This window comes from Sciurus carolinensis, chromosome 15 (assembly GCF_902686445.1).
Source record: "Sciurus carolinensis chromosome 15, mSciCar1.2, whole genome shotgun sequence".
NCBI lineage: Eukaryota > Metazoa > Chordata > Mammalia > Rodentia > Sciuridae > Sciurus > Sciurus carolinensis.
The window spans coordinates 31216523-31241415 of NC_062227.1; the positions used below are offsets into that span (position 1 = coordinate 31216523).

The window sequence follows — 24893 nt, forward strand, 5'->3', positions numbered from 1 at the left end:
AATGTACCACATTCACACAATGGAACATTATTTAGCCTGTAAAAGTGAGGAAATTCTAAACTATGCTACAACATTGATGAACCCTGAGGGCATTATGCAAAGCAAAATAAGCCAAATACTTGTGATTCCAATCATATGAGGTATTTCAGATAGTCAGAATCATAGAGAAAGTAGGATGAATGGCGATTGCCAGGGAATGGGGGAGATGGGAATGGGGAGTTCGCATTTAGCGGGCATAGAGCTACAGTTTTACAAGACAGAGAGATGGATGGTGGTGATGATTCCTGATACATCAGGAATGTATGTAATGACACTGAACTGTATGCTTAAAAATGGTTAAGATGGTAAATGGTATGTTACATGTATTTTAGCACAAAAAGAAAATACTGGAATAAGTAAATAAAGTTGTGCTGCCACTAAATCCCTCAAGGTTTACTAAAGAGACCAGGATAGGATATAATATCCAGAACATTCTAGGACCAGAATCTCAGATGAAAGAAGAGAAAAAGAAAATGATACTCTGAAACCAGCTTGAACATGTTAAATAACTTCCTGTACTAAATAATTAACCCTAGAGTTACATGGCAAAAAATATTTAGCCCACCATGCCTTTACAAGCCAATTTCTAAAAAAGATTAATCCTGTTGATAGATTAATAACTTGAGAGGATTGCTCTCTGGGTGGTAACTGTAGGCAGGGTAGGGTGTGGCTGGAGAATTAGGTACCTGGGAGATGCCTGTAGAGGTTGTATTTTGTGCCACTCTGCTTCCTGGCTGCCATGAGCTAAGGCACTTTTCTCTGCTACATCTTCTCCCATAATGTGCCACCTCGCCCTGAGTCCAGAGCATGGAGTCAGCAGACCAGGGACTGAAACCTCTGAAACCAGAAGCCAAAATAAACTTTTCCTCCTCCATGGTGTTCTTGTCAGGTATTTTGGTCACCATGATGAACAGCTAATGAACACATTTCCCACCATTTACATGAATTGTCCACCTCACATGAGGTGTAGGAGGGGCCCACAATACCTGAACCACCTTCTCCCATGACTGTGTAGTTCATGCTAACTTACAAGATGACACTGAAGGGAAGGAAACGTCACCTTACAAACTCCATGCTGACCCTGTCCTCACATCACTGCCTCTCCTCTCTGATGAGCTCTCTACTGCAGATAGTACCTGAATAGAAAGAACTCATCTTCCCTATTCACTTAGGGATCTAAGATTAATCCTCCACAACTCACAATTAACTGTTCATTTGATGTGAAGCCAAAGCACCATAAAGGAGAAGGGCCCCATGTAATAGTGGATTCTCTCCCACCCAGTGAGGGAAGACTCATTTACAGATGAAGCCCAAGCCAACACCAAGTGGCCACACGACTCTGAGCAATGAATGCAAAGAAACACCCCATAGGTTGTGCTTGCCCACCACCATCAAAGCACACCTGAAAGAAAAATGTTAAAATTCAGTTATTAGTTCATCTGTATTAGCCAGTCTTCCACCCAGTAGGATACAACACACAACTAGCTCGGAACCTGCATAACTTTCACAATTTAAACTTGTTATTGGAAAATATATCAGCTGGGTCACCCCCACTGCATAAAGTACAATTTATTATTTTTATGTACAGAAACCAGTGTGCAGTGTACAGTTTAGTGTCAAATTATTTAGCATTTGCCTTTCCCAGCTTGGCGATGCAAGCCATGGATTTTGGACCCAGGACTTTGCCTCCCCCGTGGCGAAGGCTCTCATCACATCTGTCATTGGAGTTGGTTCTGATAGCCTCCACCAGCTTAGCCAGAGCTCCTTTGACTTCTGAGTTAACCTGTGTGAAGGCAACAGGGGTGCATGTCTCCTGTGAACCAGACTTCCCAGCCTGGCCTTCCCCTTGATGAGGCAGTAAGGGTCTCCCATCTTGTGACACAGGGCAGGCAGGACAACCTGCCACCAGCTGAGCCTTTTTATTCTCCACCAAGATGGTGACAGTATTGATCCCTGCTGGAAGGATTTGTGGTCTTATGGGGGACATTTTTTTTGCCCGCAGTCTTCTTCTCAACCACGTCAATAGCCTTGCTTCTTCTCCTGGTCCTATCTGCTTTGTACTTTTTGGCAAGCTTAAATAGCTGGGTAGCTGTTAGGCAGTCCAAGGCCTGGTTGAACTGGTTAATTGCAGGAGGCACTTTCAGCCACTTTTAGAGAATAGAGCCCTTTACCTATGCAGCATGATGTAGTGGGGTCATTTTACAAAGTGGGTAAGTTGCTTTTTGAGCTAAATCTCCTGTTTGATTCTGAAGATCTATGCCTATTCTTTGTGTTTGTGTATGTGTGTGTGTGTGTATGAGACTAACATTTCTATTTATTCATTAGTAAAAAGTGCATAGTATAAGCCCTTTATCACAATCTCAGTACACAGTAAAAGATTAACAATAAACCTTGGAAGGCACAGACATAATTTGTTTGGCATGATTTAAACATAAAAACAGTAATTTACATTTAGTACATTACATGACCACTTTTGCTTTTAAGAGTAATTATCAGACGTTGTAACAAATACATATGATTTCTCATTTAGAAATATTGTAAGACTAACCCTACTATTACAATAACAAAGTCTAACCCATTCATTGTAAACTCTCTTCGTATTTCCTTCTTCAAGTTGCCATTTTGGGTCTTATAATGAACTGGTCAAATTTGAGCACATCCCCATTTAGAGTGACAGATTTTCATTTAAAGCAATAGATTTTCAATGTCCCTTTAAAATTGTAAGACGTTGGTAATTCCATATACAGTATCATATCCCATAACAGAAAGACACTACCCATAACCATGTAGTACCTCTACTCCATGATTATATTATAGAAAATCTCTGCTAGTTGTAAAATATGACTTGCTGACTATGGGGGCATTGCTTGGATACATGATAAAATCTTTTACTATAAACAGTTCCAATGTTTACATTTTCCAGATGAAAAGCAAAGCCAAAATTACCATTGTTTTAAGAACATTAAATAACTCTAAAACACAATAAACTCTTTTTTTCTTTTAATGATTCTGAGGATTAAACCCAGGACCTTGTACATGCTAGGTAAGCATTCTACCACTGGGTTACATCCCCAACCCTTAAAATAAATCTTAATCGCATTTGTGGATTATTTAAGAATCCAAAGTAATAAAAATGTAAGCTTCATCTTTCTTTTACCCAGATCATTTTGAAAGGATTATAGCCGTATTTCAAGTTAATGTTTACAGGTTAAGTAATGATTTAAGAATGTGCTCAAATTAAAGGTCACATATTGATGCTTTAGGAGTTGAATATAATAACATAAATCACTAATTAGGTTAACAAAAACACTTTATGGGCAGTACCCTGACTTTTCAAAAATGCAGAGAAATTTTAAAAGCAAAAAATCCCAGAACTAAATACTTCACTAAGAACTTCTATTACTAACTTCATAGAAGATTCATATAGGAAAAGGCTAATGTATTTAGATACAATGCCAAGTAAGTGTATGTGACAAAAATTCCAGATCTTTCACTTTAAATACTTTACTAGCTGTGGATAGAGCTGGAAGACTTCCCCTGGGCCACTGCAAGACAAATCTTTAGTCTGTGGTGTTCACTTATCCAGGATTTAACTTACCTGTGTTAATGTTACCCCTTTATCAGCACAAGTAATTAAGAGTTTGTTATATTATTTCAAGAAGTTGAGCACAAAACCAAGAAGCACAAGGAGCAATGCAAGCAGTCAATATTGGATTATGTAATGAGATGATGCCTTTACAATGTTTATGACCTATAATGTCATCACAATAAAGGGGGAACACCCTATGAGTGTCACACAATTGTATCAGACTATGAAGCAGTACATTAATATAGAGAAGTTTATTTAGTTCACAGAAATAGTGTCTCAGATCTCTACAGTGAAAAGCTAAATTGACCTAGAGGGTAAAAACCGATATATTGATAACAAAATATCTTCTAGCCCCATAAATGATATGTAATCACTTGTTAAGGTAAAACATTCCATAACCACGTGGGTTGTGAAGACATTTTTTCATGCCATTTGTGTTTACTTTTTTGCCAAATTGAGCAAAAACAATGTAACCTTTTGCTTTTTCAGGCTTTTCAATATTCAATTATATCAATATTCCTTTCTCCCCCACAATCCATCTCATTTCCAAACAGGAATGAGGTAAAGGGTGAGAAAAGTATTCTTGATCATTTCTCATTTTCCTCTTTTTCCCTCGAAATAAACCAAGACTTCATTAAAATATTTTGAAGTTGGAAGGATAAAAAAGTTTCAACATTTTCTTCAAATAAAATAGAGTAAGTAAATAGGCATTCAAATGTTGGTAAGCTATTGAGCCCCAAAATACATGTAAGGGAGTTTCACTTTAAGGGGAAGTGTTAGACAAGAAGAGAGACTTCCTGAGAGGCATTATTTACAAAATAAATGATAGCTTAAGTTATTACTAGATAGATTATTCCTGGCAAAGACCGAAAGAATGAACTTTTCCCCTCCTTTTGTGAACCTTGTAACACTAGAGAATAATGGCTTGCAAATGTCATATGCTGGACTCTAAATCATCTACTATATTGATTAGTCATGTTTATTTAGAGTATTCTTAGCTGGAGAAAGAGCTCAGCAGTAGAGCACTTGCCTAGCATGTACTAGGCCCTGCGTTCAATGTCCAGCACCACAAAAAGTAAAACAAAACATTCTTAACATTAGGCATTTTTAATGGGAGTAACACAATTATTACAATAACCATTTCACTTCTTCTCCTTTTTTAGCCACATGTCAGCTGCTTTAGATGACAGATTTCACCTATAATTTGTAAAATATTCCAAGAGTTGCCACAGTCCCAAGAAATAGAGAAAACTTCCACTTACTAATAAACTGCCAAAGTAAATGTAAAGACAGTGGGGTTTTCATATTCTTTCATATAAAATCAGATAACCCCAAATAATTTCATATATACCTTAAGAAGGAAAAAACCTTAAAATTTTATCTGAACTATTTAAAATGTTTAAATACAAAAAACTGAAATTTCCCTCAATCAGATCACAAATCACCCAAAAATTATGATCACAGTTACACACAAAACGAGTTTTAGGACAATCAAAACAGGCCCATGTAACTTTCCAAATACTGTCATTTATTCAAATATACTGTAACTGGGAATGGTGACCATATAGGAAGCAAAAATAAGTTTGCAAGTGAAATTTCTAGAAGCTCATGAAAACAGTGCCACCCCATCTTGCAGATGGAAAAGGAAAAACAGTTCCTTTTGACAGATGACTCTGGTCATCTTCATTCATTTGATCTTGCAAGGTGTTAACTATTTCCACTTCCCACATCACAAGTTAGTCCACAGGAGGAGCTGGTGGATCCTGTCCATCATGAGGACTGGCTGGCTTTCCGGATAAGCTGGGTCCTCTTCCATCAGGAGGGCCCACCAAGAACAAGATGACTGCAGTAACCATCCAGGCCATCAAGATCATAGTAATACTGATGCCACTGTCACCAGAGAGTCTTGGTACACATTGACCAGCCTTCTCCCATGTTCATGACAGCGAACACATTCAATGGGATGGACCCCACCTTCTGCGTGATTCCCCAGCTTGATTTTACTGGACTGTTTAAATCCGCCCAGACAACATCCAACAGGGCCCCAGACCTAGTCTCCACAGAAAGACCACCTGGGGCTTCCAGAACATTGCTGCTGCTGCTGCTGCTCGGGACTCAGCTGCCGCCTGTGCTCCTGGATGCCAGTGTCCTCCCTCTCCTCTTTTTGGATTGGGGGGCCACTGACACTCTCAGTCACCAGACCCAGATCTGCTGGCTCCTGTGGAGGACAGCACAGCACATTGCAGCCACTCAAGACCCCAGGGACCCTGACTGCCCACTGTGCGCGTGCCCCCTTCTTGTGATGAGCAGCTTTAGGCCTCTTCACCACAACCGATGCTGGGCCACCTTTGTCCCCTTGGCCTTTTCCTTGGGCAGGATCCTCAGGGGCTGGAGGAGAGAGAAAGGAGAAAGAATGTTAGTAATAAGTAGGTGGCCTCGGACCACCTTGTTTTTATTGGCACATTATGTTACATATAACAGTGAGATTCCACGTCACCTACGTGTACGTGCACAAAGCATAACATAAGTGGGTCGGTGTTGTTCCTAGTTCCTCCTCTTGCCCTCCCTGCCCTCCCCCTGGTGCCCTTCCTCTACTCCACTGGTCTCCCCTCTATTTTCATGACATTTCAGCTCCCTTCCTTTCCCACTTTTTCCTATGTATCTTCTAAAAATCAGAGAAAACGTACGCCTGACCCTTCATTTTCTGACTCTGGTTTATTTTGCTCAACATAATCTCAAGTTCCACCCATTTTCCTTCAAATGCTATAATTTTATTCTTGGTGACTGAATAAATTCCATTGTGTATCTGTACACCATATTCTCTTCAACCATTCATCTGTTCATGAACAATGAGGCTGGTTCCATAACTTGGCTCTTATGACAGACTGAGGTGACTTTCATGGGCCCCAGAAACCAGCTGAACATCCACAGATTCCTGAAAGTAATTAGCCTGGACAGCCTTTTCCAGAGACTGGGTGTGATTTCCAGCCTGATTGCTAAAGTGTGGGGACAACTCTGGGACCCTGTCAGCAGTTCTTCCCTCCGTAGACCCACTCCAGCCCAGGTGTGGCCCGGCAGGGACTCCTCAGCAAGGCTGGCAGTTCAGCAGTTCATCAGAACACAGGGGCTGAGCCTGAGCTCTGTCCTTCAGCAGCCTTCCTTTGAAGACCAAAGCCAGCATAGTCTCAACCCATTGAAGGTGACATCACGTGCTCATGTCTAAGAATGTAATACATACTCATTATTACATCAGACATTCATGACTTCTGTTGAGAAATGAAACATGGACAGTTGACAGACTGTGAATACTGTCTCCAGTTGAGTGTGTCTCAAACCCACAAAGGAACAAAATCTGGAACCTCCCAGTAAGTCCTACACATCCACAGGAGAAAGATAGGGCCTGCTGGAGGCTCGGCCAAAAACATGAACTGGCAATTTTAGGACTTAGGTAGCTCTATGTCCCTAGAGACTGGCAAACCCTAGAGAATGGGAAATGCCTAGTGTGGGGCACAGTGAGCTGACAGCCCTCACTGTAAGCATTGGTGGAAAACAGAAGACAAGGCTTCCTACCAACAGCCAGGTGGCAGCTAGGTCATTAAGCCCACATGGGCCCGATGACCACCTAGCAATTTTGCTGCTGACTTCTATCCCCACAGAAATGTTATCTTGTGTCCCAGGGAAGGCAGGGGACTACTCCCTGGGGAAAGCATGTTTCATTGTGTGGCCCAGCACTGCAGTGGCACAAGAATGTGCAGGCCTGGGTGGACACATTGCAAGCTGAACAGAATCAGGGTGGCATGGGATGCGACACCATGTAGGCAAATAACAAAGGCTTGCACGTGAAACGGGGATGCAGTTACAAGGTCAAGTGCCAATAAAGCCACAGTATTAGAGGGAGGAGGGGAGTAGGCATGAACGGGAAGTAGAGAATGGGAGAGAGGGACTTGCCTCTGCCATGTTCTCTCTTCCAGAATTTGGAGGCCAGCCTGTGGCCTCTCCTTTGTGGGAGGTTGCACCCACTCATGCCAGACCACCAAGGGTCTTCCCCTTCAGGGGGACTGGTAGGCAGGCGGAACTTTTCCAGACCCCACATGAGATCCTCCTCGCTCTCCATTCTGGGGGCCACTTGGGCCCGGCCAACACACGCTCCCATAGTCGAGGCACTCTTGAAAGTTAATTGAAACTGTCTGTGTTCCAGTCTCAGCCAGTCTGAAAGCCTTTCGGAAGCAGTCACCACACAGTGTGCCATCATCAGCCGCATCATAATACAGCATTGCTAAGTTTTGCCGGGCGGGGTGCCCACAGCTCAATCTGTATCACCCCACATCATAGTAGGACAATCCCAGCCAGTGAGTAACATGAGGGTCTCCATTTTGCAGAAAAGGAAACAGGTTTGAAAAGGTGCAGTCACCCATGATTCTGAACCAGAAAGAGACAAGCCCACCTGGGCAGCCCCCTCAGGCCAAGATCAGGGAGGATGTAGGGCTAAAACACAGAGCCCAGGTCCATTTCTCTTTCTGCTGTATGCTGACCAGGTCCATCCCAGGAACCCCAGACCTGTACCCTACTGTGGCCACTTGCTGTGATGCCCTGAATTTTGCACTCAGAATGGCCAGGCCCTTGACCCTTGACCCTGAAGGAAAAAGCCACACTGCCCCTTTACACCTTCCTGATAGTCCAGAGTCAGCCAGTCATGCCAAATCAGTCAGCAGAAGGAAGGGTTCCTGGCAGTGTCCTCCCTGGCAAGTCCACAGACTTGATAGAATGTTTTATCCAAAGCTGATAAAGGATGCCAGGAAGCTCCAGCTCCTTGTCCACACCAGCTTGGAAGTCAAGGATGAAGGCTGACCCTTCTGAGATACCTTAGTTACAGTCCTGCAGGTGCAATGAAGTGGGCTAAGTGAGACTCTGGTCTCCCGTTCATATCTGTGGGTCACTGCATTCCCTTTTAGTGAGGCTGCCCAGCACTGGCTCTCCCAAGGGGAGCTGCACAGAAATGGCCCTGAACCAAATATGTGGGAACTCGAACAAGTCTCTTGCTGCACATTTCTGTCCCTTCAGCTGTAAGGTGGGGGCTGAAACTGAGAATGTTGAAGCCACATACACTGAGTATGGTGGGCTTGCATGCAGGCTGGGCCTCTTCCCCATCAGCAAGGTCTTGCCATCACTTGACAAGATCCTACATCTTGCTGGCTATTTCTTCATCTTTTCCATGTGGAGAGGGAAGGACAGAGGCTTAGATGAACCTTCAAAGGTTCTTCACAGTTCCAGGATCTAAAACTGAGCTGCACCTGTCACTGCTGCCAGCTGGCCTGTTCCCACTGAAGCTTTCCTTACTCTCAGCTTCTGAGGGTCCAGCAACTCCCTCCTGCCACTTATGAATACTCAATGTTTACCTGCTGTGTACTGAGGGTATGTGAGGCACAGGGACGTAATGCTGAATGAACTCTTACTCCCCTCATGGGACATAGGCCAGGCAAGTAACAAACTCATCTGGAGCTGAGAAGACTGAGCTCCATACAGTGCCTCCCCTCTGTGGAGCCTTCCCCTACAGTCCATCCCATCCTGGTCACCTTGAGTGGACTCTGCTGCCACACAATAAAATGTTCCAAAGTAATATGTTTTGAGGTTGAGAATTGTGCCTTTATTCTTCACCATTCTCCATCCCAGCACACACAGGGAACTTTATAACAACTAAGAAGAGGCCAAATGTGCTGGGAGCTGCGATTCCCATTCTGCATGAAGATTAAGGGACCCAGGAGTTATGAAGAGTCCAGAGGCTCAGACAAGGAAATAACTTGCAGTTTTTATTTTTGAAGTTTTTAATCCAGTGAGTCACAGGAACTCTCCCCACAAATAGTTCAAAAGAACCAATTCTTGTTGTATCCTCACAGTGACTCCTTGGTGGGCAGATGAGCAACTCCCTCCCCTTTGTCACATGACTAGGGGAGTAACCTGAGCACAGACCAGTGGGACCTCATTGTCCCCTAGATGCAGCCTACAAAACTACTGATGAAGTTCAGGCTTGAGTTGGTATATCCCCAAGCCTACCTACATCCAGACAGGCCAGAGGGCTCAGGACTGAGACTCTGCTCCCCAGAAAGCACCCTGCACATCACTCCTCTCACAATGGTATCCTCTGTAGGCCTGGAGAGTGTCCTGTACTATAAGCACAGCTTCTCCATCTCAGGCAACTTTCTTACCACCCGCCCTCAACTGCTATTCTAAATCTTCTTTTCCAAACAGGGGTGACAACCGATCTTGGGGTTGTAAAGTCTGTCATGTGTATTTGAAGACACTAAAGCATAATGGGCCCCTGGAGGGTCAGAGGCTGGCATTCCCCACCCGGGCTGCTGCTCCTGCCATTGTTTCACCTACAGCCTCAGCCTCCAGATCCCTGGGGTTCATCTGCAGGCTCTGGCTAGACTAACTCAGCATGACGCCTGCCACGTCTCAGGGTCTCGCTCAGCTTCCAGCTCCAGGTGTTCGGTTCCTGTGCCATGCTGACTGTCCCCATCCTCTGTCCTGGAACTGATCTTGGTCAAGCAGGGGTGGGGAGAAAATGAGGCTCCCTACCCTGCAGAGGCATCCCTTGCTCTTTGATAGTGTCATGGCACAAATCCCAGATTCAACTGCTTTGAAGATCAATTCAGTTATCAATCTTCAAAATGTTCAAAATGTCAAACTAAAAAATGGATGAAATGGAAAGCCAGTGTTGTGGTTTGGATGTGAGGTGTCCCCAAAAGCTCATGTGAAGGACAATGCAAGAAGATTCAGAGGAGAAATGATTGGGTTGTGAGAGTCTTAACCCAAGCAGTGAATTAATTCCCTGTTAGGGATTAACTGGGTGGTAACTGAAAGCTGGTAGGGTGTGGCTGAGGAGGTGGGAATTGGGGGCATGGCTTTCTGGGATATATTCGTATCTGGCAAGTGGAGACCTCTCTCTCTGCTTCCTGATCAACATGTGAGCTGCTTCCCTCCTTCACACTCTTCTGCCATGACGTTCAACCTTACTTCACGCACCAAGGAATGGAGTCGACATTCTGTGGACTAAGGTCTCTGAAACTGTGAGCCCTCAAATGAATTCCTCCTCTGCAATTGTCCTGGTTGGGTCCTTAAGTCACAGCAGTGAAAAATCTAACTAAAACACCTAGCAACTTCAATTGTGGATTCTAATACCAATGAGAACACATGAAATAAATGACACACAAGGAAGGATGTGTTTAAACAAAACTGTTTTTGAACTGAATTCTCCCTGAGGCCATAGGCCAGGTTTGTGGTGCCCAAGGCCCTGAGTGCAGGTTTGTGTGCTGTAAACTAGGGAAGGCCCAGCAATGCCCCACACGGATGCTCGTGAGGACAGCATAGGCCAGGTCAGCATGCCACTGCCCCAGAGATCCCTCCAGGAGTACCAGGTGAGAAGCGCATACCTTGATCATCCTCCAGCAAACTGCCCAGCACCTGGCAGGAGCTTGGCCCAGGGCTGCTGCGGGGCCAGCCTGCCCTTGTCATGCTGCTGTGCTGCAGGGAGGCACCGATGAACAGCAGGCTCCTTGCTGAAAGGGCGATGGCAAATCCTCTTCCCAAGGTTCACAAATGCCCACTGAAGACCAGCAACTCTCAGTAGAAATCCAGAGGCACCCTCTGACTAACAGTAAAAAGAGGCAGGGACATTTCAAGGGACATCCTAAATCACATCAGTCCCTCAGGTACAAAACCCACTGACCTGGTGGGGAATCACCATCTGGGAGAAGGGGCATTGCAGTTCCTCCAGGAACCCCAGCCTCTGTGCCTTCCCAGGTCTTTGCCCCAATCTTAGTCCTCCTCTACCCTGTCCTGGACCCCTGCATTAGAATTCCTGTTGGTTTCCTGACCTTCATTGCCATTTCCCATCCCTGCTGAACCATACATAGCATCTCAGTCCGGCCCCACCTGGGGTTTCAAACCAACCACATCCTGTGGAGCCAGGTTGCCACAGTCTCATTAGATCCTTTACTGAGCAGAAAGGAAAATGTCTATCCAACAGCATAACAATTTATTTCCACTTCACTGAATTCCAAGGAGAAAAGAAAAATTCATCTTCAGAGGATAGTCTTCTTCACAATAGAAACCCCAAAGGGTAAAAATTCTTTCCAGGCAAAAGCCCAGCTACTCTGTATATGACCTCCAAACAGCAGAGAGGACTTAAACCAAGAGGGTCACTTCCTCTGCCTTTCCTATCCCTGTGTGAGTAAGGCTCACACATGCTCCTGAGGAACTGGGTAAGTGCAGAGCTGACACTGCAGAGACCTGGTGGCCTGGAATTCACTTGGGTCCTGGCCCTGCCCTGCACTGCCTTGTGACCTTGGGGACTCCACTTGTCAGTATGGGCATCAGAGTCACTTTTCTAGCACAAGCATGTGTGATGCCTGGCACAGGCAGCCCACCTGACCTGTGGTGATGCACCCTGAATTCTGCTTTCCCTTCCCCACTAAAAGCAAGACTTGACTGTTCCCAGCATCAGTAAAGTGTGATTGCAAACATTCTGTCTAGCTGAGGAAGTGACCCATGTGGGGAACAGCCTCAACCTGACCCTAAGCATCCTCATCCCTCGTGCTTCCAGTCTCTCTCCCTAATAGTCCCTTCTGGCTCCAAGGAGCTCATGGCCCTCTGCCCTCTACAAGACCACACTCACTCCAGACTCCAGACTCTGCTCCAACCTGGAATGCCCTCCCTTCTCCCCGTTCCCTGTTCAAGGCCAAGGCCCACCTCCTCCCACCCACAGGCCTCCTCTGTTAACTCTGGCCAGCAGTCCATCTTCCCCTAAAGGACCATCCACCAAGAGGCAGAGCTGTGGCTTGGCTCACCTGCTCACCACTTCACGGGGGCTGCTGTCCTTCCTCCTAGCTTCACCAAAAGCACCTTCGTAGCAGGAATCAGAGCCCCCTACTCCCCTTCCCAAACCCCTTAGTAAAGGATTGAGCAATATAGGAAGGACCCTCTAAACACCCACCTAGTGCTTCTACTCAGTACTCTGTTCCTGTGGGTAATCTCCTCCCCAGGTCAGTGTGTGTTCAGTCATTCATCTGGCAAACACCCAGAGACTAGGGAGCACCAACACTCCTCCTCTTGCCCCTTTCCCAGGGAAGCCACGCTTTGCCCTTGTGCCCCAGCAAAACTTCAGCACCTTGCACAAACATCTGCCCAGAGACTCTCCTTTCCCTTCAAGTGGCATAGCCAAAGGCTCCTGGAGGACAGGGCCACATCCTTCCTCTGCAAACACACGACCAGCATGTACAACACGGTTCAGAGACAACCATCTCCATTTAGTACCTTTGGGTGGGAAAGAATAAAAGCAGAGAAATTTTCCACCTGGAAAACACCAGCCTTTTTTGGGAACAGCAGCCTTCTGTGGGGAACAGGAACCTGCTCGTGACCTGGAGAGAAGCCCAGCTGTCAGCCTGTACCTAAGTCTCTCAGAGCCTAGCGGGCCCAGCTCCTGAGTAGTCACTCCTCTGTCAAAGAACAACCATGCTGGGGGGAACAAAGACACTGTTGATGTCATACAAGCGCAATATCATTTACTGGACACCCTCACTGCTGAGCACAGCCCACCTCAGCATTTCCTGTTCAGGCAAAAGGAGGCACAGACATGGCTGTAGCTAAGAATTTAACAGGGAACCCAGGAGTTTCAATCAATGACGGGGCTTGGCAGACCCACTTGATTTGCTATATGCCAACAATATATTCTGCCATTGTTTGTCTAAAATTTTTTCACGGAATTTTTTTTATAGCAAGAGGCTGAACACTTCTATGATAGCACTGTTTAGCGAATACAATTCCCCAGCAGTTTCTGCCACCAAGTGGTAGCCGAAACAACCCTGCCAGAGGCACTGCAGGAATGGTGTAGCTATGCATGTGTTGGTCCCTCCGGCTCCCATGTCTCAGGGATGGAGCACCTGCCAGGCCTGTGCTGACCCTTATACTACTCCTTGAATTCAGTTGTTCAACCCTCACAGCAACCCCAGATATGGATACCTCATTTTATCCATTCTACAGACTGAGAGTTTAGACAAAGATAAATTGGGAGCTTGCCCAAAGCCACACACAGGCATTAAGTGACAAAGCCAGGCCCCTCAGCTGCAAAGCAATGTCTGCACTTGTCATCATTTCCTCCCATTTCTATCACTCACAAGGGACTTTTATGTGGGCTCAGCCTTTGCACCTGGCCACACTGGAGGTATGTACTGACTGCTACCACTGGGAACCTCACTACAGATAACAACAGGAAGTTTCCCTGTGGCTCTGGATGTTCCTACCTAGTTTTGGTCAGTGCCAGGATTTGCATTTCTAAAGGTTGGTGCACAGGAAGGTTCTGCAGAGCCATCTCTGCCCCCTGGAGTTCTTCTTTGTTGCTGACAAGGCCAGGCCTTCCTGGGGTCTGTGGTACTGCCTGCCTGTGCACCTGCACCTGAAGGTGGGACTGAGGAGAGATCCTGAGTCCTAGCCTTATCCCAGTGCAACGCCAGAAGATGTTTTGTGACTGCTACTTCTAACGCATCTTTGTCAGGTTTTGCACCAAGCCTAACACACTGGAGAGAAGATTGAAAACCAGGTTCTATTTGGTTCTAAAATCCAACTTCTTCTTATCATAGTACATCACATATAGTAAGCAATTTATAGGTATTATGAATAAAACGTTAGGAAAGTATCAAGAGAACAGGAATTCTTTCTTCCATAGGGCACAGGGAAAGCTGGAAAGGGGCTTATAGACAACTGGGATCTGCTCAAGTGCACAGTAAGAAGAACTTTTTTCTATAAAGTAGTCAAAATGGGTCAAGGGAAACCTCATGTGACCCTGGAAATCCATGAGTAGTGATTTCATGTAAATTACCAATCAACTTACACTTGCTTTTCTTTTTTTCTAATATTTTTAGTTGTAGATAGACACAAAATCTTTATTTTATTTACTATGTGGTGCTGAGGATTGAACCCAGTACCTCATGTAAGAACCCAGAAACCACTCTGGACACGGGAACTCACATAAGAGGGTTTATTAAGCAAACAGAGTGTCTCTCTGCAGGGTAAGAGAGAAAATGAGAAAGCGCGCGCAAGAGAGAGTGTGAAAAGCAAGGCTGAGAAAGAAAGAAAGTGAGTAGGAGAGAAAGCATGAATGTGAGGAGAAGAGAGAGAGAAAATGGTGGGGAACTATCCTTAAGCAGTCAAATTCCGGGGATTAACAGGACCAATACTGGAGAAGGATACTTGCAAGCTGACTGATGAACCAACAGCTAGCTAGGATGTTCACAGACTGACAAGAAGTTGGGAGGAAATGATTGCAGTGTAAAGAGCAGGGGAGCAGCTTTATATTATATTATATTCCCCCGTTTCTGTTTTTATCTTTTGTTCTCCAGTTCTTTCCCCTTATCTCTCCTTCCTGCCTACGTGACTAGGGCTGGTTTTGCAGGTGAGATGTAAAAAGTCCATTCTCCCAGGGGCAGCCTTCAACTTCCAGACTTCCAAAGGCAGATGGCTTTCATGGACTTCATTTCCTCGATTTGATTGATCCCCTATTTCTACACTAACTGCCTGTCCCCAATTCTGGCTTCACCTCACATGTGCTAAGCAAGCGCTCTACCACTCAACTACAACCCCAGTCCTTACACATGCTTTTCTTTTCTTTTTTTTCCTTATTTTTTTTTAATTTTTATTTTGATATTGAGGATTGAACCCAGTGGCACGTTACCACTGAGCAACATCCACTGTTCTTTTTACTTTTAATTTTGAGACAGGGTCCTGCTAAGTTGCTTAGGACCCCTCTAACTTGCTGAGGCTGGCCTCAAACTTGCAATCCCCCTGCCTCAGCCTCCTGAGTTGCTGGGATTACAGGCAAGCACCGCCACAACTGGCATTCTTTCCTTTTTTAATGAACTTAGTGGCTAAACAAGAGTAACCCATATTTCCTATTGAGAACTCAGAGAAGGAAGTGTGGCACAGAAAGGAAGGAAGGGACAAAGGATTATCCATACCTCCATCACCCCAAATGCTCTTCCCTTACAGCTTGGTTCCCCATGTAGAGACATGTTTAAGCAGCTCTAAGATGGCGGCTGGCATTGGGCCAAGAGGTGGCGCATAATTAGTGTTAACACGGCGTGATCTCTCATGACCTTTTGCCTGATTGGTTAATGTCTCTTCTGTGCTAGTGGTCAACAGATGTTCCCCATTCTTTCTTAATTGGTACCGTGGTGAGTGCTCCAATCGTGCTACTTAATCCTAAACTGATTGGCTGCTGTAGTGTATATAAGATATTCTCTTCACCTGGGAGGAGGACTAAGACACCTCTAGATCGCAGAATGAAGGACGCACCACTAAGAAGCACCTCTGATAGCACGCACTTCTAGCATGCACCTCTAGGACGCAGGATGCAGGATGCACCTCTAAGAAGAAGCAGCAGAACTCTAAGAAATAGCTCCTCTGAAATCGTAGCCTCTCTGAAAGTGTAGCAAGCCTCTCTTCCTCTAAAACTTCCTCTAAAAGCAAGCAAGCCTCTCTTCCTCTATAAACTAGCAAACAAGCAAGAAAGCAGCCCAGAAAAAGATAATAGAAGTAGTTCATTCCCAGTCCACCTCCGATTCCTTCCCGCAGGATTGTTGCTGTGGGCGGCAACATCCCCACATCACTGTACTCCCTCCTCAGTGAGCAGAGTCTAGATGTGGATAGACACGTGGTGCCTGGTTGCAGACAGTTAGCCCTAAGGTAAGAGGAGGGCACAGGACAAAGCTCATGCTCCAAGAGAAAAATGAGCTTCTGGACAAAACTCTCCTCATGACCAGACACTAACCTCTGTTCTAACGTGGACATTCTCATGAGGCCTGTCCATCATGCTCTTCCCCTTAGCTCGTAGGGCCTCCCAAACATGTAAGTGCTTAACTTCTTTACAGATCCAAGAGGAAAGAATATTCCTAATGTTAATAATTTTCTTCCCCAGAATCAAACCACTGAACTTTTGAAAACAAAGTTTCCTTGGGCTTTAGGATCCTAAAGAATTCTGCTTTAACCAGGACACATGTTTCCAGGATGCTTGACTTTCTGGGTAGGTGACAGTTGACAAGAGCAGCCCCTGGCCCCTCTTATCCTTCCTGGAAGCCAAGGCCTTGATGGCCCCAGCCGCCTGCTCCCCTGTGTGCTGCCCAAGAGCCTGCCATGCCCAGCCAGCAGCATATGTGCCACACTGACTCCAGTCAGCTGTACCCTCGAGGACACAGGATTGCCTCAGGCTTCATGAGGTTGCTGGAACTACCAGCTCTGCCAAATTTGGTAACATTTCTCTACTCAAATAGATGTACCATTTGGATTCTTTACAGGTCAGCAATCTACTTGCCCAGTGTGACTCCTACCAGTACCTGCAGGATGCTCATACTGTGATCATCAGGTGGGGAGACCTGCCCAACACCTGCAGAGAGGGGAGGAATCACAGGACTCCATGATCCTGAAGGCTAGCACCCCTGCCCTCACCACACCTTAAGTGCCACTATGTCCTGTGTAAGACCAAATATGAGAAAGGCAAAGCAGCGCAGTACAGCATCACTACAGGATCAACTGCCATGCAATATCTGACCAGTGCACCAAGGAACCTCTATACTGAGTCCACAGAATGGAGCAAAAAGCAAAGCCATCCCAGTATTTCACAGTAGCCCACCCACACCAACTGTTAAGGAATGTGAACATTTTAGAAATATGTCTTAAATTGAAGCCCTAAGTACTCAGACTTGCTCATCTGTCTAACGACTTTTAGTTCTGAACTACCTTTACAAATATTAAACCAAAGATTTCTTTAAGTATATCTTAGGAATAAAGGTAAAAATCAAGAATGATCTTGGCTCATTCATGAACTGAGCTGCTAGGAATTCTCTCGATGGGAGCCTTGGGCTTCCATATCAAAGGCTCTGCTGAGGACATCTCTGAACACAGCCACAGGAGCCTTGAGAAGAAACGTGAGCTCATCAGCAACTGTTTCTTCCCACTTGAGAAGATGACACCCTGTAGATAGGGTCTTATCTTTAACTTAGATTAAGAGATGTGAAAGCTGAGAGGGCTAAGAAAAAAGTAAAGCAGAGAAGGTAGGAAAAGCTGCAGAATTAATGTCACTTTAAGGAAACAACTGCCATTAATCAACAAAGCATATGAGGAGACAGGTTTCTCACAACCTAAACAATCCTTCAATGAGTCAGAACTTAACCTCCCTAAAAATTGCATGCATTAGTTCCACTAATGACTGCCAAAGTCAGAAATATTTTTGTAGGTAGAGGATAGTTTTAAATAGATTTCAGAAACTTAGGAAATCAGAATGAATCTTGCAAAGTCAACAATACAAAGTTTTCATGTAATCATAATTTAAAATGGAATAAGCCTGTAGCACAATAATCTAGACTTCTACTCATAGACAAACCCAGGAACAGCTTCTGGGCTACTTCATATAAGGTCTCAGAGGGTGTACACTAACTTCATGAGAAGGGTCACCTCTTGTTCCACTGAGCAGGCACCCAGCTGACTCTGATCTGGTCATCACCAGTGTGTTCTAGGAGTCTGCCAGGTATTGGGCTTCAAGTGAACCCAGAGGTGAGGAGCAGCCCAGGGCTAGTGAGGGATGGCCCTCCAGCAGCCAGTTCAAGCAGCCTTACTCCTAACCATTCTGAAGGCTGGCTTCTGCTCTGCCCAGGCCACCAGCCTGTCCACATGCATCACCCAAGAGGGCCTCAGGAGTTAAGTATCAGCTGAAATGCTGGCAGTCAGTGAAACCCTCCACAACCTCACACAGAAATTTTCCATGTGACCCCTATTTCTCCTCATTTCCCTCTGGATATAAAAAGTAGCTAGGAAGTATTTCACTTTTCCTACCTTCCCATCTTTTCTGAAAGTCTCGGTGCTGACCACCGTGTTCCCTGCCTTGTCTCCATTGTCCAGTCTCACCAAGCCTTTGAAGCCCATTGCAAATGTCACCATGCTTTTAAACTTTGACTTTCCAACCAGAAGTGAGTACAGTGCTCATTTTCCATCTCTTTTGTAGAACCTTAGAGTCTGTCTTATGTATGTCATATTTAAATCTGTCCCCAGTCCCAACCCAATGAGATCAGTGTGGAGATGCCATTCACATGGCATCTTTACAAAACTCATGAAATACTTACAAGTGAACTTGAGAAGAAACAGCTAGAAACTGACCCTCAATCTTCAGCATCATTGGGAATTTTCTCTTGGCAAGGGCTCCCGTAAGTAAAATCCCAGGAAAGATCAGTTTGACTGTGAGCATCCTAGGGGCCAAGTGGTTGGTAGAGTTTTTATTCTTGTCAGTTATATAGATTTAGTCCATCATCTGTTAGAAATATTGAAGAACCACAAGAAATCAAACACATGCTCAAAGGTGAGTGGGCAAGGCAAATTTTGCTCCTGCCATAAGGGCATGCTATCTTATCTTTAACATGATATTCTAATTTGTAACAGGCTAATGTTAGAAAAATGCTGTGCATTGAAAATTGTTCTCTTTTCAAAATCCGGCGAAGGCCTTCTTGCTGTATCATGACAGAAGGCAGCACGTGGCAAGACAGAGCAAGACTCTAGTCTCTCTTCCTCTTCTCATAAAGCTGCTAATGCTCTTATGGCAGTTTGGACCTCATGACCCTAAAACTAATTACTTCCCAAAGGTTTCACCTCTAAATGCCATTAGCATACAATTTGGGGATTAAGTTTCCTATCCATGAACATGTGGGAAACACATTCAAACCATAACCATTTCTTTTGCAGCTTTTTTAGTGAAAACATTGGAGCAAGTAAGACAAGTGGTCCAAGCAGTTAAGAAGAGTGGCCTGGACAAGGTAGAGAGAGTGGCCATTGAGAGAAGTGGACAAACTTAAGACATATTTTAGAAGGAGACCTGGTAGGACTTGCTGAGGAATTTACTAATGAAACTGATAAATCAAGTCTGATTGCCTATTTTCTGGTTTAAGAAAAAGTGGGGAAATCATAGTGCCATTTAATGTCAAAGGACAAGCTGGGGAGGAGAGAATTGGTTGGGGAGAAATTCAAGAGATTTTTGGGACATATTAATTTTGCACTGTTTCTGACGAATGTAACCAATGGGGGTCTGAAAATACCAAGCAGACTTATCCCTGAACCGTTATAGATCTGATTCCTCCTCTGTGAAATGAAAAGAATTGGGCAAAAAAATCTCAGTGACGCCCGTCATTGTCCACATCAGCCTTCCTTCCAACTGTTATGGTTTGGATGTGAGGTGTTCCCCAAAAACTCACGTGTGAGACAACTGAAGGAGGCTCAGAGGAGAAATGATTGGGTTATAAGAGCCTTAACCCAATCAATGAATCCCCTGGTGGGACTAATTGAGCAGTAAATGAAAGCTGGTAGGGTGTGGCTAGAGGAGGTGGATCTTTGGGGGCATGTCTTTGGGGTGTATATTTGGTACTTGGTGAATGGAATCTCTCTCTTTCTGATCATAATATGAACTACTTCCCTTCACCACACTCTTCTGCTATGATGTTCAGCCTCACCTCGAGCCCTGAGGAATGGAGCCAGCTATTTATGGAGTGAGACCTCTGAAATAGTGAGCCCCCAAATAAACTTTTCCTCCTTTAAAACTGTTCTTGTCGGGTTATTTTTTTAGTCACAGCAACAAAAAGCTGACTAAAACACCAACACACTGGTCTAGGATGGTGTCTCTATAGAAGTTGAACCTGTTGATTTATTTCTCAGTGGAAAGATCTCAGTGAAGACATGCATTTGGGAGACAGCAGCATAAAGATAATCCTTTAGGGGAACTTAGGCAATCATCTGGGAAGAAGATATGGGAAGAAAAGAGAAGATGGTTTCAGGCTGCCTGATCCTTGTGGAGCCCCAACATAAAGTGGTTGGGGAAAGAAGACCCTGATCCTTTCTGTCCTTTTAGCACTTCCCAATGATGGGCAAAGCAACAGAAAACTTATGAAAGCTTAAATGACTCAAGTTTTCCCTCTAGTCGTGAAGCATATCTGCTAGGGAAAAAAAAGACGACAAAAATTAACTAAAAGCTAGTTATTCTGTGAGAATTGTGACCCTGATAGATACATCCAGAGAGTAACCCTAAATCCAAAGGAAAAAGTTTTCTAAAGAAAGACACTCTCTATTTACTAGAGGTTGGGAAGTGGTGGGGAGAGTAAGGGAGGCTGGATTTGATCATTGAATGTGTGTACATGTATTGAATTATCCTACTGTATCCCATTAATATCTATAATTAAGACCTGTCAATCAAAAATATTTTTAATTAAAAAAAAGAACCTTGGGAAACTGAAGATATGATTTCCTACAATTTTACAGGTGTTTCCATGGCACAGTGTGTTCATTAGCAGGAAGAAATAGTTCAATGATGGAAAACAATTTTTTTTGAAGGGAGGAATTGGAGGAGGCTACTTGTGTCTCCATAACTTTTCAGGTGGTCCCAAACACAAGCTCATGGCAAGTTTGCCCACATACAACTAAAAGTCCAGAGGGTAGATCAAAGCATTGAACCCAAACTACAGGGCTCAACACATCCAAATTAAATAAGTCATACAAGAAGTAATTTGCTGTCATTTTTTAAAATGCAAAATTGTGTAGTTTCCCCAACTCTTTTTTTTCTCATCACCATAAGTACATTTTCTGCCCCATTGGGTATCAGGTTAATATTCAGCTTATTTGTATATTAAAAGTAAATTTAGAACCATTGGATTAAAAAGAAGACATGTTGCTTACTCATACACTTTCATCTTAAACTATTTAATTTCCAAAAACTGCTACCTAAATGAAAATGCACAGTGTCATCTTAATTTTCAAATTACATGTTTCTAAAAAACAAAGCCCAGTAACTTCCAACCCAGGAAAGTCCTCTGACTATGAGATTTAACTAATCATTTGTGACTGTGAGAACGAAGCTTTAAAATTAAATTTTTTTTTCAGTCTCTACTAAATTCCACTGTTATTCATTGTTCAAAAACAACCTTGTTGCATTATGTCCATCAGAATGATACATAGCCTCCATCTCAAGAATGAAGCTTATCAGACCTTTCAATAATTTATCAGAAACAAGTATATATTACAGTGTACTTTTCATGCAAATAATTGAGATTTTGAAAAGAGGACAATTTTCATTGTACAGCATTTTTCTAGCATTAGCCTACTATAAATCAGAATATCATGTTATACAAAAATTATCAAAAAAAAATTATCAATCCAATAGAAATACTGTGGGTAGCTTTATTGACTGGAGGAGAAGATATGTTACATACTCTTTGTAAAACAAAATTGAGCAATAGGGCAATGTACAAAACAAAAAGCAAAAAACACATGTAATTGTGTCACCATCTAGGAAGAGTCATGGTTAATGTTTTGTAGGCATACTCATGGTCTTTTTCTCTATGGATGCTCACGTCCTACATACCACCTGCATACTGCATCCCAGACATATAAATTGAGATTGTATTGCACTGCTTTGTGATCTTTTTGTCCTTCGTATGTCATGAACAACTTCTTTTATGCTTTCATAATCTGCTCATGATTATTAAAGTCTACATAATATTCCATCCATCATATAGCCATACCAACACTGAACATTCTCAAATTATTGAACACTGCATGTATATTAATCCAGTTATAAATAAGGGTACAGTGAATAATCTGCACAATGTTCCACATTATCAACCTCCCCCAAGCAGAGTGGAATATTAGCTGCAATCAATGAACCTACCACGACACATTATCCAAAGTCTACAGTTCACATCAGGATTCACATCTGTGCATGCTGTGGGTTTGTAATGACGTGTCCACTAGCCACATAAGTATGCCAGGGCAGTTTCACTTCCTAAAAATCCTGGGTTTACGCATTTTTTTAAAGGCAAGTTAAATATTACCAAAGAGTGGACCAATTCATTTTCCACCAGCATGTATAAACGTGTCTGTGTCTCTGAATTCTTGTAATATTCAGAATTATAAGAAAGAAATCTTTGCCTATTTGATAGCTGAATGATGAAATCACATTCTGATATTTTTTAGTGAGTTTTAGTGAGTCAGAGTTATTGATTTCTTGAATCCTAGGAGATGACTGTTCATGCCCTTTACCTATTTTAAAAATGAGTATTTATCATTTTCCTTTTAATTTATGTAAACCATTTATATCATTCATTTTCAGGTACGTTACAAACATTTTTTCCCCAGTTTAGAGATGGCCTTTTATCTTTTCATATTTAATGGTAGATTTTCTTAGTTTTTGACACATAGATGTTTTGCTTCTTAAATAGTTAAATCCATAGAAAATTAGTGGGATCTGGATATCTGTCTTCAGGCTGCTGGGACGCTCAGCCCCGCAGGGTCTCCCTGTGCCGGCGCCGACCTCCCCACACCCATTTTCTAGGAGAACGAGGCGCTGCCCATCCGACGCCAGTACTCTGCGCTCCTTGCAGACGTCCTGGGCACCACCGTCGCCTGCGAGGTCTCGCAAGGGCCGCACGCGATTCTCCCTCGGCACAGACTAGCACTGCCTAAAGATTCAACAGGCGGCAGCCACTGAGGGCGTGGCCCCCTGATTGCGCTGTGCGGTCGAGTCTCTGCCCAGTTTCAGCAACTTTTCCTGGAGGCTGGCATCTCCTCCACCGACTTCATGCAGCACGGAGGCCCGGCACCGGGTGGCGGTGCAGCACTTCTGGGGGCTGCTGAAGGGCCGGGGTCTGCTCTACAAAGGGCTCTATGAAGGTTGGTATTGCGCCTCTGAGTGCTTCCTGCCTGAGGCCAAGGTCACCCGGCAGCCGGGCCCATCCGGGGTTCCTGTCCTGTATCTCTCCAGAGCGGGCATCCTGTCTCCTGGACCAAGAAAGAAAACTGTATTTTCAGGCTTTCTCAGTTCCAGGAGCCACTACAGCGGTGGCTGCGAAGCAACCATCAGGCCATCATCACCCTGGAGCCATTCTCTCAGGCAGTCCTTCAATGGTTGGAGGAGGAGCTACCGGATCTGTCAGTTTCTCCTGGGAGTAGCCACCTGCACTGGGGCATTCCAGTTCCCGGGACGGTTCACACACCATCTACGTATGGCTGGATGCCCTGGTCAACTACCTCATCATAATCGGCAGATTATGCTCTCCTGAGTATAATGGCGACCTTGCCCAAACAGGTAGTATACTACTGTGATAAATTTCAGATATATAAGGCTCTGGAGGCAGTGTCCAGCTGTGTTTGGCAACCTATTGGTTTTGTCCAAAGGCATACACCCTGGAAATTGAACCAGGAGAGCCCAGTGGATGCTCCCTGGCTGGGTACTGTGCTTCATGAGGCTTAGGAACATTTGCGAGTTTTGCAACTTTGCTTCAGCCTGTTACCCCAAACCTAGCTGACAAGCTGCTGTCCAGGCTGAGGTCTCTGCCACAGAGAGGGACCTTGGAGAACTGTTTCTTGCCTCGATTCTATGGACATCCATGCCTTTTTGAAGGGAGGAGGCTGGGACCTGAAACTGGGCTTTCGTTCCCAAGACTGGACCAGTCCAGAGCTTGGCTGGTGAAAGGTCACAGGACCTAAAAACTGATTTCTTACTGGTTTGTGGTAAAAGCAACGTGTTGTTTTACTTTCATTTTCAGGAAGGTTATACTAGTGTTTTCTGAAATGTTGCATCAGATGAGCACACAGGCCATGTGCCTGTGAACAGAGGTTTGGAGCCTATCAGGTGACTATCCCTTCCCCTTGTTTTCAATTATCCATGCCCATCAACCACTGTCTTTTGTGCACCAATATGTCTAAGATGTCTTCAAGGGAAAGATAGGTAAGAGACAAAATTGCTGATATTTTTTCCCATTATACCTCCTTCTAAACCACAGTTATGCCATTTGCCCAAACTACCCCTTGTTACTTCTGCTTCTCAGACCAATTAGTACAGTGACTCCTTTTATTGAAAGAGGGGTTGGAGGCTCCCAGCCTCAACTTTTATAGGCTAGCCCTACTTTGGTAACATATGGGGTCTCCAGACTCTCTTAAAAAACAGATGATTTTCCCCCATATTCATTTCCATTATTTAAATTCCTTTAACTGGGACCCCCTACTTTGTCAATCAGTCCAACAGTTGTGTTTTGTAACATTACAGTTTAACAAATAGATGGCTTTGGTCTCACATTTAATTACTTAAGATTGAGGTTTCAGAATATTCAGAATAAGTTTTCTGCTAATTTCACTGGGCTTTAAATTTTTATGCTTTTCTTAATGATGAGATAAAGGATTTGTGTGTGTG

At 44.2% G+C, this 24893-nt stretch overlaps 2 pseudogenes; one reads left to right on the top strand and one right to left on the bottom strand.

Annotated features, from left to right (window-relative positions):
• Nucleotides 1–1660: 1660 nt before the first annotated feature.
• Nucleotides 1661–7781, bottom strand: LOC124965353 (60S ribosomal protein L7a-like; annotated as a pseudogene).
• A 3181-nt stretch (nt 7782–10962) lies between these two features.
• On the top strand, nt 10963–23806 carry LOC124965354 (methionine--tRNA ligase, mitochondrial-like; annotated as a pseudogene).
• Nucleotides 23807–24893: the final 1087 nt, after the last annotated feature.